The following is a 13114-nucleotide window of genomic DNA, read 5'->3' on the forward strand; positions in this document are numbered from 1 at the left end:
CTGCATTAAGTCTTCTTCTCATGTGTGGTAAATGTCCTGCTCTCATGGGATGGGCCTAGGAGACATACGCACTGTGTCTCATGATGCTTGGCTATCATCTTAAATCTGTGAGAAGAGGAAAGGTCTCGCTGCTTCCTGAACAGGGAATTGGATGTCTGCAGTTGAGAACCCTCTGTCTAATCTAGAAACGTGAAGGAAGGAGTTTGCTGGATTGCAAGTGACAGTGAAGAAAGCCACAGATGACATATCAAACTGATTAAAATGTTATTTAGCTCAGGGCATGGCTAATGATGTGGAGCTGGAATAGTTTGACGATTGTAATTACGCTCACTATCATTGTTATTTGTTTACAGGATGGTAATGCCTAAAGGTCCCGCTGGAGCCTGAAACAAGGTTGTGCTGGGTGCTGCACGTGCATATATCAGTGGCGATTTGAGAGCTAGTGATACAAACAGACAAAACAGAGATTGAAAGGAGAAACAGAGGGATAGAGAGAAGAAGATCTCCCTGCAGGTCATTTAGGGGAACCAGCCATGAGTACAGTGCATCCAGGTCTCCAGTGCTCTGCTGGCCCAGCCAGATGAATGGAAAACATTGCAGCTTTGGAAAAACAGTGTTTCTTCTAATTCTTTGGCCACAGTTTTGATGTTTTAGGACTGCTTTTTTTTTTTTTTTTCCTTCCTTTTTTTCTTTTCCCCATTTGTGCTAGAAAAGGTGAACTTTTCAAATACCTATTCTGAATTAAAATATCGTTTTCATTGTTATGTTTCTGTTTTGTTGGCACTATTCATAATGACTTCTACCCTTCAGTGGCAGCAAAAGCTTATCATACCGTACAATTGGAAAGATCACAGAAAACTTCAGAGCTTTTGAAGAAAGGTGAGGAAAATCCATTCCCTGTTCTAGGCAGAGAGAGTGGCTGATTTCCAGAAAGGTAAATGGGCAGGATAAGGCCACTTCATGTTCACTGACGGCCAGTTGTACGGACTGTGAAGATAATGGACTACCAGCACAAGAGACGGTGCCAATAATCTAATCCAATCCAATCTATTTCAAGTGGTAGAGACCTGATACTCTATGACAATGTGAGGAAGACCTAACTGTCAGGCAAACTTTGAGATGATCATGTTCAGGATCTAAAACTGTTATGACAAGTGTCAACACAGGAAGGGTGAAACAAAGGCATGAATGTCATACAAGTACTGATAAATCTCAGGAAGGCTGGAAACCAAGGCAAATGGATGGAATAAGATGGTGCTTTGTGTTAGCAAGAAGCAGAGGATGGAGAAATTAAATGTTATGGGTCAGCAAAAGAGTGGTTTTGTGCAAATCACTGCTAAAGATAGACAGCCTTGCTAGCCTGCTCTTTGCTCTTAGCTCCAGTCTAATAGTGAATTATCTCTGTACAGTTATCAGACACGTAAACAATAATGGGAATTATGGGAGACTTTAACTTCCCAGCAAAAGATTGAAAGATAATTACCACTTATGTTCATAGAGGTATACTATGTGATGGATTTCTTCCCAAAAGTGAAAAAATATAAGACCATTTTAGACTTGGCTCCTGTATGGGTTTAAATGTAGTAAAATTTGAATAAAGTGTGATCATGAGCTGACTTTTCTCATTTTACATTTCACGACAGACAAAACCAGGTTTAGAATGAAGGTTTTGAGGCTTAGAAATGCAAACTTTGAAATCTAAGGAAATGAATAATTGAGTCTGACTAAGCAGCTCTGGGACTTGAGTGCAGAGAAGGCATAGTTAAAATTCAAAATTCAAAGAGGAAAAAAGCGATGAGAAAAGGCATGTTTCAGAGGTTAAAAACTGCAGAAATAAAGTAAGAATGACCAAAAACCTCCTTCACATAGGAAATTAAACAATAATAGTAAGTGGTACTTAAGCCACAGAAACCAGGGGGAACAAAGAGAACAAATTAGGACAGTTGCACGCTTGAGGCAAAAATAGATCAAAAGTTACTGATGTCTCAAATGCTGCAAATCTTATTTCCTGCATCTAACAGCAACAACAATGTGATATTAAGGGCAGTGACAGGACTCCCATTGGAAAGGAGGGTAGGGCACTAGGCGCAACATCATCTGAGGTGAAATAACAATCTATAGCGATTCAAGTGAAAAATGAAAAGCTGATATCTACCTAGCCTATTAACAGCATTGGCACACAGAACAACAAGTCAAGTAGGAAAAATGCATAACAATTGTGCAAATCAGGGATAGTCCCCAGAATGGGAGAGTAACAAATACACCTCTGTCCAGAAGAGGGTAAAGAGTCATCCAGACAAGTGTGGGCCTGTTAGTTTGACATCAACACCATGCAAAGTTTTGGAGCAAGAACAGCTAAGACCAGGGAAGGAGGGGGTAACGTGTAATTTACAAAATAATTTATCAGAGCTAAATTGTTTCCAGATAATTTAATAGCTTTCCTTTCTAGGACCAGTTCTTCCCTACACAGGGGATGAATTACATCTATTTCACTTTCTGTGAGCTTCTGATACATTATCTACGGATTTGGGCTTTGGGGCTGCAAGTGAATAAAGGGAATTTACAATTGTTCACACTGAAGAGGGACTTACCAGCAAAGGAGTCGTTACCTATGGTAATTCTCAGAGACAGTTCTGAAACTGCAGCTGCTAAGGAGGCAAAGACTCATGGAGAAATGTAGGCTGGAAGGGACCTCTAAAAACCCAACCTCCTATTCAGGGCAGAGCTGACTTCAAAGTTAGATATGTTCGGTATGGACATGGTGGCTGAAGATTAAAAATTACACATGAGCTTTGAGATTTGCAGGGGACATAAGGTTGGGAAGTACTACCAAGCCTGACAGAAGGATATCGCTTGTGATTGAAATGGTTCAGGTGAAGTGACAGGTGATAATACAAAGCAGAGCCATTCTCAGAGCTTCTCAAAAAAGGGTGTTTTTTGGTCATGTTTGCTATATGGCAGTCAGGAGTTTAAAGCAAGCAAGCAAACAAACAAACAAAAATGACAACAAAACCTCACGTTCATGCACTGTTAGCACAAGGAGGACTGAAAAAGTTTAGTGGTTATATAGTGTGTATGGCTATTCATTTTTTTTTCCCTCCAGTATGAATACACTGGACAAGGCAGCCCTGACACTCATTTGAGACATGAGGCACAGTTCTGCCACTTGTATTCACATTGAACTTAGGAGGAAGAGTTCACAAGACAGAAGGAACAAGTTGCCTATTGCCTGGAAGGGAATGAAAGGACATCATTCTGCCCAGCCAGATGCCAGTTGAGAGAAGAATATGTTGTCTCTACGTAAATGAATTTCTTGAGTAAATATCAAGGAGAAATAGGAAATGTGTAAGTTGGGAGACACATCTGAAATGATGACTGCAGTTGGCTTATGAGCAAGTTTGGACGGGAAATTGGTAGAAACTTCCCATTTTAAGAATAAAGTGCACCATAGATATGAAGTCAGCATTCACCTAAAGAGTAATGGCCAACTCAAATCCCCCACAAGAAAGCAGTGGACAAACCAGAACACTAACAAACATGTTGGGGTCTAGAGTCAAATAGATATACCTAACTTTACTATGCCTAAACATCTGAGGGATTGCTTTTAGAGGCTGAGGGCTTGTACCCCATTTCCAATCACTTTCTCTGTGCCCCCTTCCCCAGAGAAGGAAGCTGCTTGGCTTCCCTGCCCTCTGATTCAGCTGCCCGCTGAGGCTGCCCGCCCCTCAGCACCTCTAAGCAGCAGCACCTTCACGTCTCCTCCTGCACCAGCAGCACATCAGCGCCTCTTGTTCCAGCAGCAGGACATCGGCGTCTCCCATTGCACCATGCAGACCTCCACGCCTCGAGTGCCACCAGCAGTACTCAATGCGAGCTGGACGCTCAGGGCACTTATGGCCACCCACCTTTGTGAGGTCAAAGGCTGACAGTGACTCTCTGCTGACCTCACACGGCTCTCGGGCGCCCCGATGGCAGAGGTTACGGCGCTAAGCTGACTGCCAGGAGAAAAGGCTGACATGAAATGGCTGCTCCACAATGCCAGGAGCAAGGTCTGCTGGAATGGGGGTTCGGAGGGGAGCTCGGCCTTGGGCCTGGGAACTGTGCCTGGGAGCCAGGGACGTCCTTGGTGTGCAGCTGGACACCTGGGCCTGAGAAAGCAAGGTTTCTTTAGAGAGAATTGGAAGCATCGTCACCTAGTGGCTGTGTCAGGGGGACGAGAGAAATGCACAGCATCTCTTGGTTCCCTGAAGTGCACGTGTCCTACGCCCTTGGATGTCTCCATGATAGAAAAAGGGACTGATTTTTACCCAAAACAGAGCTCCTTTCTCTCGGGAGCTTCTCATGCTGCGTGTCCTCCTCTCTTTCTTGTATTTGGCTATGACTTTAGGCTTGTTCTTGCTACTCCTTAAGCAGACTGAAGCTTCCCCGGAACATCACATTAACTGCTTTTCACTACCTCTAAGTGCCTTTCCTCCGCTTCTCATCTAATTAATTAGTGCTATCCTCTTCACGCCTGCTACAGAGGTATCTTTCCTACCTGGTACAAGCTAGAAGAGCTTAGCAGCATCCATACGTCTCTTTCCTTTAGTCCTCACAGTAGACTTGCTCGAGGTAATTTGTGTTGAGCAGTAATCAAGAGAAAGTGTCACCAAGCCAAGGCTGCATTTGCTTGTGCCTTATGGAATCCCTGCAGCTGTGTCCCCTCCCAGCTTCCTGTGTGCCCCAAGCATCCTCGCTTGCAGGGCCGTAGAAGATGCAGAAAAGTCCTGGCCTTAGTGGAAGCACTGCCCTGCAAGAGCTAAGACATCCCTCTTAGCAGCTCACTGTAGCCCCGAAATCCCAAAAAACGGCATGTGCCAGCTACTGGGAAGGAAATGAACTCTGTCATTGTGATATACCCGCTCAAGGCCCTGCACTTTGGCCCAGGTGTCTATGAGACGGTTTTGGAAATGAATCCTGTTGTGTGACTCCGTTCTTTCTGGGTGCTACATCCCCATAAAGCTTGCTTTTCAAGGCCCAGGAGGGTCTGCCGGGCACTGGCCTGGGTTCCCAGCCTGACCCACCTGCTGGGAATCAGGGAGGCTCGGTCGGTGTCTTGTGTTGGGTTTACGAGGACAGGTTCTGGTAGCGGGGGGCTGCAGGGGTGTCCTCTGTGAGGAGAATGCAGCAGCTGCCCCATGTTAGATAAGGGCCGGTTCCAGGAGGCTCCAGAGGGACCCGCTGCTGCCCAGAAGTGAGACAAAACGGATGATGTTTGCGCCTGTGTGAGAGCCCATCTAAGAAAGGGAAAGAAACCTGCTGCACAGCAGCGTCTGGGTCAGGGAGGAGTGAGAAACCTCTCTGCAGCCCCCAAGGTGAGTGCAGCAGGAGGCAGGAGGTGCTCCAGGCTCACAGCAGCAGTTCCCCTGCGGCCTGGGGAGAGGCCCCTGGTGGAGCAGGCTGTCCCCCTGCAGCCCACGGGTCCCACACGGAGCAGATCTCCACGCTGCAGCCCGTGGAGGAGCCCCCGGTGGAGCAGGTGGATGTGGCCTGGAGGAGGCCGCGGCCTGTGGAGAGCCCCCGCAGGAGCAGGCCCGGGCTGGACTGGAACAGGCTCTGCTGAGCCTCTTTTGCCCGTGACGATCATTGTGGAGTGATCTCCCTGTCCTTCTCTCAGCCCTTGAGCCCTTTCCATCCTATTTTCTCCCCTTTCCCTTTGAGGAGGGGCAGGGAGAGAGCGGTTGAGGTGGAGCTCAGCTGCCCAGCTGAGGAAAACCACCACGTCTCTCCCTTGCCGCTGCTGCAGCACGGTGGGTGCAGGCAACACCTGCTGTTCTTCGACCCTCAGCAACCCCACAGCATCTTCCTGGAAGGGATCCCTTTCCTTCACGCCTGACAGGCGCCGCCTCCAGAGGCTTGTGCCCCGTTTCCGATCGCTTTCTCAGTGCCCCCTTCCCCAGAGAAGGATCCCAGCTGCTTGGCTTCCCTGCCCTCCGATTCCAGGCTCCCGGAGCTGTTATCCCAGCATCGCAGCAGCCAGGTGACAATGTGCTCGCCTGCATGACAGCTGAAATCTTGTCCCATGTCTCGCAGCTCGCCCAGGGATGGGGATCACCTGCTTACTGCTGCTTTTCTCTCTTTTCTATTTTATAACAGCCTCCTCTTCCCTGGGATGGCCCTACATTGGGGTCGCCTGCCTCGCCTTCCTCTTGCTCCTTCCCCTTCTTCGGAGGACTTTCTTCCCTGCCTAAACGAGATGACTTCTGCATCCATTCCTTCATCTTGTGTGTGTATTGGCGACTGATACGGCAACGGGGTAGTCCCCGGAGCCAGCTGTAGGGCCTGTCACAGGGTTGGAGTGGCTGCTGGTAAAATCACAGGGCTTGGAGGGGCTGCAGGTAAAATCACACGGGTTGCAGGGGCTGCAGGTAAAATCACAGGGGTTGGAGGGGCTGCAGGGTGCGTCGCAGGTTTGCATCAGATCAAGATGCATTTCCCTAGAACCACACATTTCCTCCTGAAGGTGCTGAATAGTATTGAATGGTCTTCAAAATGCATAGAGCAGACCCAGCAAACGTATAGCTGGTGCTCGGAAGTAGTTAACTTTTATTTTGTTGTTGTTAATTTTGTATCATGACAACAGATGCAAATATGTATCTTGAGTTGAGGGCAAAGGTGAGCTTGGATCTGAAGCACACAGGCGTTCACTAATGTCCCCCCCATCCTGAGTGAATCCAGAACGACTCGGAAGGAAAAATGAAGTACAAAGCAGTGCGTTGTGATAAAGAGAGTTTAATAGGGTAGAAAAGGAAGAGAACCTAAAAAAATGCCATCCTGTACAACACAGTCAATAAAGTAAATTTAATAAATAAAATTAATAAATATAATAAATAAAATAAATATTAAAATTAATAAAATAATAAATAAAAATGAAACCAATTTGTCCTATTCTAATGAATTCCTATCCCCATCGTGACTTCCCATCCCACTGGTCATTTCCTATCCCAACAACCTCCCGTGTCTGATCCCAAGGCTGAATTCCCAACTCCCATCACCCTCCCATCCACCCAGCCGTCCACCCATTTTCTCCCGTCCGTGCTGGCCATGCCCACATCCATGCACGGACTGAGCATGGGCAGCGGGAGCGGGCTGCATGAAATCCCCTCGGCATCCCAGTGCCAGAACAGCTGCAGGCAGAGGCCTTGCTGAGTGAACACCTACACTAGAGGAATTTAATAAGGAAGGCACTAAAGAAGAGAAATGACCCGAAAGAAGAAAGAAGTTTGGGATCTCAGCCATTTGGTGTCCCAACAAGCAGTTCCCACGCCCAACCTTTCCCACCCCAGCTATTGCCAACATCCCAACAGCTTCCCATTGCAACGTTCATTCGTGACGCGCGCATTTCCCATTGCCCCAGTTGCCCATCCCTGACAGTGGCAAACACTGCCTAGCTCCAGCACTGGAGAAGGGAGAGGGCAAGCGAGAGGGGCAAGGGCTGAGGAGCGTGGCTGAAGCTGGAGCAGGCGCCTGCAGAGGTCTCTGTGCCTGCATGCTGAGCGGGCCCGGGTGCTGCGGGGGCCGTCGAGGAGCGCAGGGTCACGGGTAGCCGTAATACTTGGCTATGGCGTGGTCCTTCTGCCGCTGCACGAAGAATTGCACGGGGCCGATCTTCATCTGGTGGGCCGCCCGCTGCCGCTCCTCCTGGGCCAGCTTCTTCAGGCGCTCCCGCTCGGGACGCTGCTGCGGCGTGATGGGCACCGACGCCTCCTGCTCCTCCAGCGGCGTGGGCGCCGCGTCGCCGCCCGCCCAGGGCCCCACGCAGGGCACGTAGTCCACGCGGGGCTGCGCCGGACGCTGCAGCGTGCGCGGCTGCGTGGGCAGAGGCTCCCGCTGCGCTTGGCCCCCCGCGGCTGGCAGGCACGGCGCTCTGGGCGCCTGCTGCAGGGGAGCTCTCCACGCTCGCACCATGCTGCCTGGTGGTGCCGGCACCGCCTGGGCCTTGTCTCCAGCTGGGGGCCGGGGGGCAGCGGGCACAGCGCTGGAGCCTGGCACCGTCGGCGGGGCCCTGGGCATGCTGCTGGGGCCGCTGGAGGTGGGCTGCGGCTGCACACAGGGCGGCTGGCGCACTGGCCCCAGCGCCTTCGCCCTGGCCCCCAGCGGCTGCAAAGTCTCGCTGGGGGTCTTTGTCCCCGGGTGCTGGCGCTGCAGCGTCTTGTCCCCGATGGCTTGGGGACGGAGCCTGTCCTGGGCCCGCACGGCACGGGCACGGGCACGGGGCTTAATGGGGGGGGGCTCCAGCAGCAGCAGCGCTCTCCGGGGAGGCGGTGCCGCTGCTCCTTGCCCCCCAGCAGCCCCCGGGCTTCGGGCCCTCTTGCTGGGCGCCCTGGTGCTGTCGCTCGCCGGCTGCTGCCTGCCGCCGCCCGCTTGGCCGCTGCTGCCAGCCACCGCGCTGTGGCCACCCGTCTTCCCCTGGCACAGCGTCTTGGGGCCTTGGCCACCCTGGCCCAGCAGCGTCATCTTCTCCTTGCCGGGGGTTTTCTCCGTCGCCGGCCTCCTGTGCTGGGAGCTCTGCGCTGTGCTGGGGGTGCTGGTGGGCGCGGGGCGCTTGGCCCCCCACTTGGTGCCGGTGGGCGCAGGGGCAGGCGGGGGGCTCTTGAGGGGACTCAGAGGGGGATTGGGCAGGGGCCTCCTAAGGGCACTAATAAATTCAGGGCCGGGGGGGCTCTTGAGGGGACCCAGAGGGGGATTGGGCAGGGGTCTCCTAAGGGCACTAATAAATTCAGGGTCGGGGGGGCTCTTGAGGGGACTCAGGCGAGGCTTGGACAGGGGTCTCCTAAGGGAATTAAGGAATTGAGGGTCGGGGGGTCTCTTGAGGGGACGCGAGGGAGGGTTGGGCAGGGGTCTGCTAAGGGCAGTGAGGAATTCAGGGTGGGGGGGCCTTTTGGGGAGAGTGAAGGGAGGGTTGGGCAGGGGTCTCCTGAGGGCACTGAGCTGGGGACTGGCTGCAGGCTTGAGGGGGGAGCTCGCTGCCGGCACAGCAGGGGGCTGCACCGCCCGCCCACCCTGCACCTTCTCGGGGTGCACCCCAGGGGTTGAGGGTACCTCACCCAGCGCTCTGGTGGCTGCCAGTCCCTGTGTGCTCGGCTCCTCGATGTCCTCGCAGAGGTCGGGCAGCTCAGACAGGAAGCGGCTGAGCACAGGACTGCTGGGGACACCGGGGAAGGCGTCCTGGGGCTCCACGGCATCGAGCCAGCTGAGCAGCTCCTCCAAGCCGGAGATGTCCAGGTCGGCCGGGAGCTGGTCCTGCAGGTGCTGCAGCTGCTGGCTGTCCCCTGCCAGGTGGGGAAAGGCCTCGGCGAAGGCATCGGGGCCCAGCTCAAGCAGCTCCAGGGGCTCCTCAGGCACCTCTGCAACTGTCGCCGCTGAGGAAAAAGCAAGCAAATCCCCCAGGATGGGCGATGCCAGCTTTCCCATGGCTCCTGGGTGTGGGGCGCCCAGCGGCCGGCTGTGCCAGCCCCAAACTCACCGTTGGGCGTCACCGTCTGGGTGCTGGCGGTCGTTGGAGCCTGGGCAGGCTCGGGGGGAGTGGGGCCGGGCAGCGGGGGCCCCTGGTCCTCGCTGAGCCCCACGGCGTGGTCGCAGGGCTCCGGCAGCTGCCCCCGGCTGCTGGTCAGGGTGCGGGGCGCGGGGAGCGCCTGCCCCCGCAGCGGAGGCCCCGGGACGAGGAGTGGTGGGGGGCCGGGGTGGGCAGGGGCCTGCAGCAGGCAGGTGCCTGCGGGGTGCAGGAGCTCCCCATGGAGCACGGCCCCGGGCCCCAGCCAGAGGGGATCCTGGGGCAGCACCGTCCCCGTCCCCACGGGCTGTCCCCACTGGTAGACGGGGGCCCAGGGAGGAGCGGTGTGGGGGAGCTGCCCCACAGCAGGGAGCTGCCCCACGGCGGGGAGCTGCCCAAGCTGCAGGTGGTGCCCCTCGGGTGGGAGGTGCCCCCCAGGTGCCAGCTGCACCCCGGCGGGGAGCTGCAGCACCTGCCCCTGGACCCCCGGCACCACGTGCCAGACGGTGGCCTGGGGCAGCGCGTAGGGGAGGGTGGGTACCTGGGGGGGCTGCAAGGGCAGCGCCATCGCTCCGGGGAGGGAGGGCAGCAGCCAGGCAGCCACCGTTGGCGGCACGGCTGGGACGACGAAGGGGGAGTTTTGCGTCTGCGGAAGCCGCGGAAGCCGTCTGGGGAAACCCTCTGTGGGAAAAAGGGCGCTGGGGTGAGATCTGGGGCGCTGGGCTCGCCAGCAGGGCCGCAGCCCCGGGAGGAGCGGGAGCCGGCTGCTGTACCTGCCATGGTGGCTGGAGAGTGGGGCGGTCGGTTGGGGAACGCGGGCAACGGCCGTTCCGTCCCAACGGCTGACCAGCCCCTCGCCGCCATCTTGGTGAGGACTGCAGCTTTTGGACCCAAGCAGGCTTCCCATCGCAAGACTTTTCCATCCCCATCGGGCTTTCCCTCCCACGCATCATTTGCCATGCCCAGGACGGTTTCACACCAACACTTCCCCGTCCCAAGCATTTCCCGTCCCAGTACCAGCTTTGCATCCTAACGGTCATTTCCCATCCTTACAATTTCACATGATAACAGATTCCCATACGAGATATTTCCCATCGACACGAAGCCTTTCTTAATCCAAAGAGATCTCATCCCAAAGAATTCCCATTCCTCTGATTACTTTTCCAAGTACTTCCTTCCCCAGTGAATGTTACCCACCCCATTAAAGACTTCCCATCCCAATACTTCCCCATCCCCGGAGTGATTTCCCATCCCAACGCTTTTGCTTCCCAATGATTTCAAACCCAGGGAAGATTTCCCATCTCTTTGAGTTCCTAGCCCAATGGCTTTCCACCCCAAGGAAGTCTTCCCATCCCAGCAATGATTTCTCGGCCCACTCATCATTTCCCATCCCAATCATTTCCCATTTTCACCATCCAACAGACAGCTTAGCCAGCCCACAGCTAGAGAGAGATCACAACAGGGATTTGGACGATTCTGTTAGATGCAAGGTCACGGAGACTTGGTGTGCTACCAATTGCTCTTTATTACAGATCAACACAGATCGCCAGTACCAAGGGCGCTGGGATGAATCTGGTGAATATGCAGATACAAGGCTCTTACATTTCTTACCAGGAAATAAACAGATATGGGCATTTCTCTCTACCCACCTTAGTAAAAAGATAGGAAGGGTAGAGCACTAATTAAGAGTAGCATGCTCAGCCACCGGCACGGAGGCTGCCCGCTCCTCAGCACCTCTAAGCAGCAGCACCTTCACGTCTCCTCCTGCACCAGCAGCACATCAGCGCCTCTTGTTCCAGCAGCAGGACATCGGCGTCTCCCATTGCACCATGCAGACCTCCACGCCTCGAGTGCCACCAGCAGTACTCAATGCGAGCTGGACGCTCAGGGCACTTATGGCCACCCACCTTTGTGAGGTCAAAGGCTGACAGTGACTCTCTGCTGACCTCACACGGCTCTCGGGCGCCCCGATGGCAGAGGTTACGGCGCTAAGCTGACTGCCAGGAGAAAAGGCTGACATGAAATGGCTGCTCCACAATGCCAGGAGCAAGGTCTGCTGGAATGGGGGTTCGGAGGGGAGCTCGGCCTTGGGCCTGGGAACTGTGCCTGGGAGCCAGGGACGTCCTTGGTGTGCAGCTGGACACCTGGGCCTGAGAAAGCAAGGTTTCTTTAGAGAGAATTGGAAGCATCGTCACCTAGTGGCTGTGTCAGGGGGACGAGAGAAATGCACAGCATCTCTTGGTTCCCTGAAGTGCACGTGTCCTACGCCCTTGGATGTCTCCATGATAGAAAAAGGGACTGATTTTTACCCAAAACAGAGCTCCTTTCTCTCGGGAGCTTCTCATGCTGCGTGTCCTCCTCTCTTTCTTGTATTTGGCTATGACTTTAGGCTTGTTCTTGCTACTCCTTAAGCAGACTGAAGCTTCCCCGGAACATCACATTAACTGCTTTTCACTACCTCTAAGTGCCTTTCCTCCGCTTCTCATCTAATTAATTAGTGCTATCCTCTTCACGCCTGCTACAGAGGTATCTTTCCTACCTGGTACAAGCTAGAAGAGCTTAGCAGCATCCATACGTCTCTTTCCTTTAGTCCTCACAGTAGACTTGCTCGAGGTAATTTGTGTTGAGCAGTAATCAAGAGAAAGTGTCACCAAGCCAAGGCTGCATTTGCTTGTGTCTTATGGAATCCCTGCAGCTGTGTCCCCTCCCAGCTTCCTGTGTGCCCCAAGCATCCTCGCTTGCAGGGCAGTAGAAGATGCAGAAAAGTCCTGGCCTTAGTGGAAGCACTGCCCTGCAAGAGCTAAGACATCCCTCTTAGCAGCTCACTGTAGCCCCGAAATCCCAAAAAACGGCACGTGCCAGCTACTGGGAAGGAAATGAACTCTGCCATTGTGATATACCCGCTCAAGGCCCTGCTCTTTGGCCCAGGTGTCTATGAGGTGGTTTTGGAAATGAATCCTGTTGCGTGACTCCGTTCTTTCTGGGTGCTACTTTTCAGTTTAAAGCGGTTACTCCTTGTCCTGTCACTCCAGGCCCTGATAAAGACTCCCTCCCCAGCTTTCCTACAGGTTGCCTTTAAGTACAGGAAGGCTCTCCCTGGTGTCGCAGTAAGCTCACCTGTTACCCAGGTGTCACAGTTATTTCCTGTGATAGGAATAATGACCAGGGTTAATCTATTGCAGGTGATTTCATACAATTATAGAAAAGCTTTTGTTGGAAAGCACCTTAGAGGTCTCCAGATCACCCGCGTACTTCAAGCAGGGCCATTTTTAAAGCCCTGTCATATTGCTCAGGGGCTTGTACAGTCAAATTTTGAATGGCCCCAGCAAGAGACCCTACACTCTCACTGTGTCCCTTTGCCAGTGCCTAGGCAGAGTGTGCTTCCCCTGCTGGTCCTGGTGAGATGAACTGATACAAGTTTTGAGAAAACAGAAGTTTATGCTACTGCATGAAGTACCCTTTGTAACATTTTTTTTTTTTAACCTTTACTGTTTCATATCTGAAATTTGAAATTCATCAGGGAACTCAGCCTGGCACACAGTAAAACTGATGGCAGATACTTCACAATATTATTCGAATTTC

The sequence above is a fragment of the Anser anser genome (genome assembly GCF_964211835.1).
Source record: "Anser anser genome assembly, chromosome: 17".
In the NCBI taxonomy this organism is placed as follows: Eukaryota; Metazoa; Chordata; class Aves; order Anseriformes; family Anatidae; genus Anser; species Anser anser.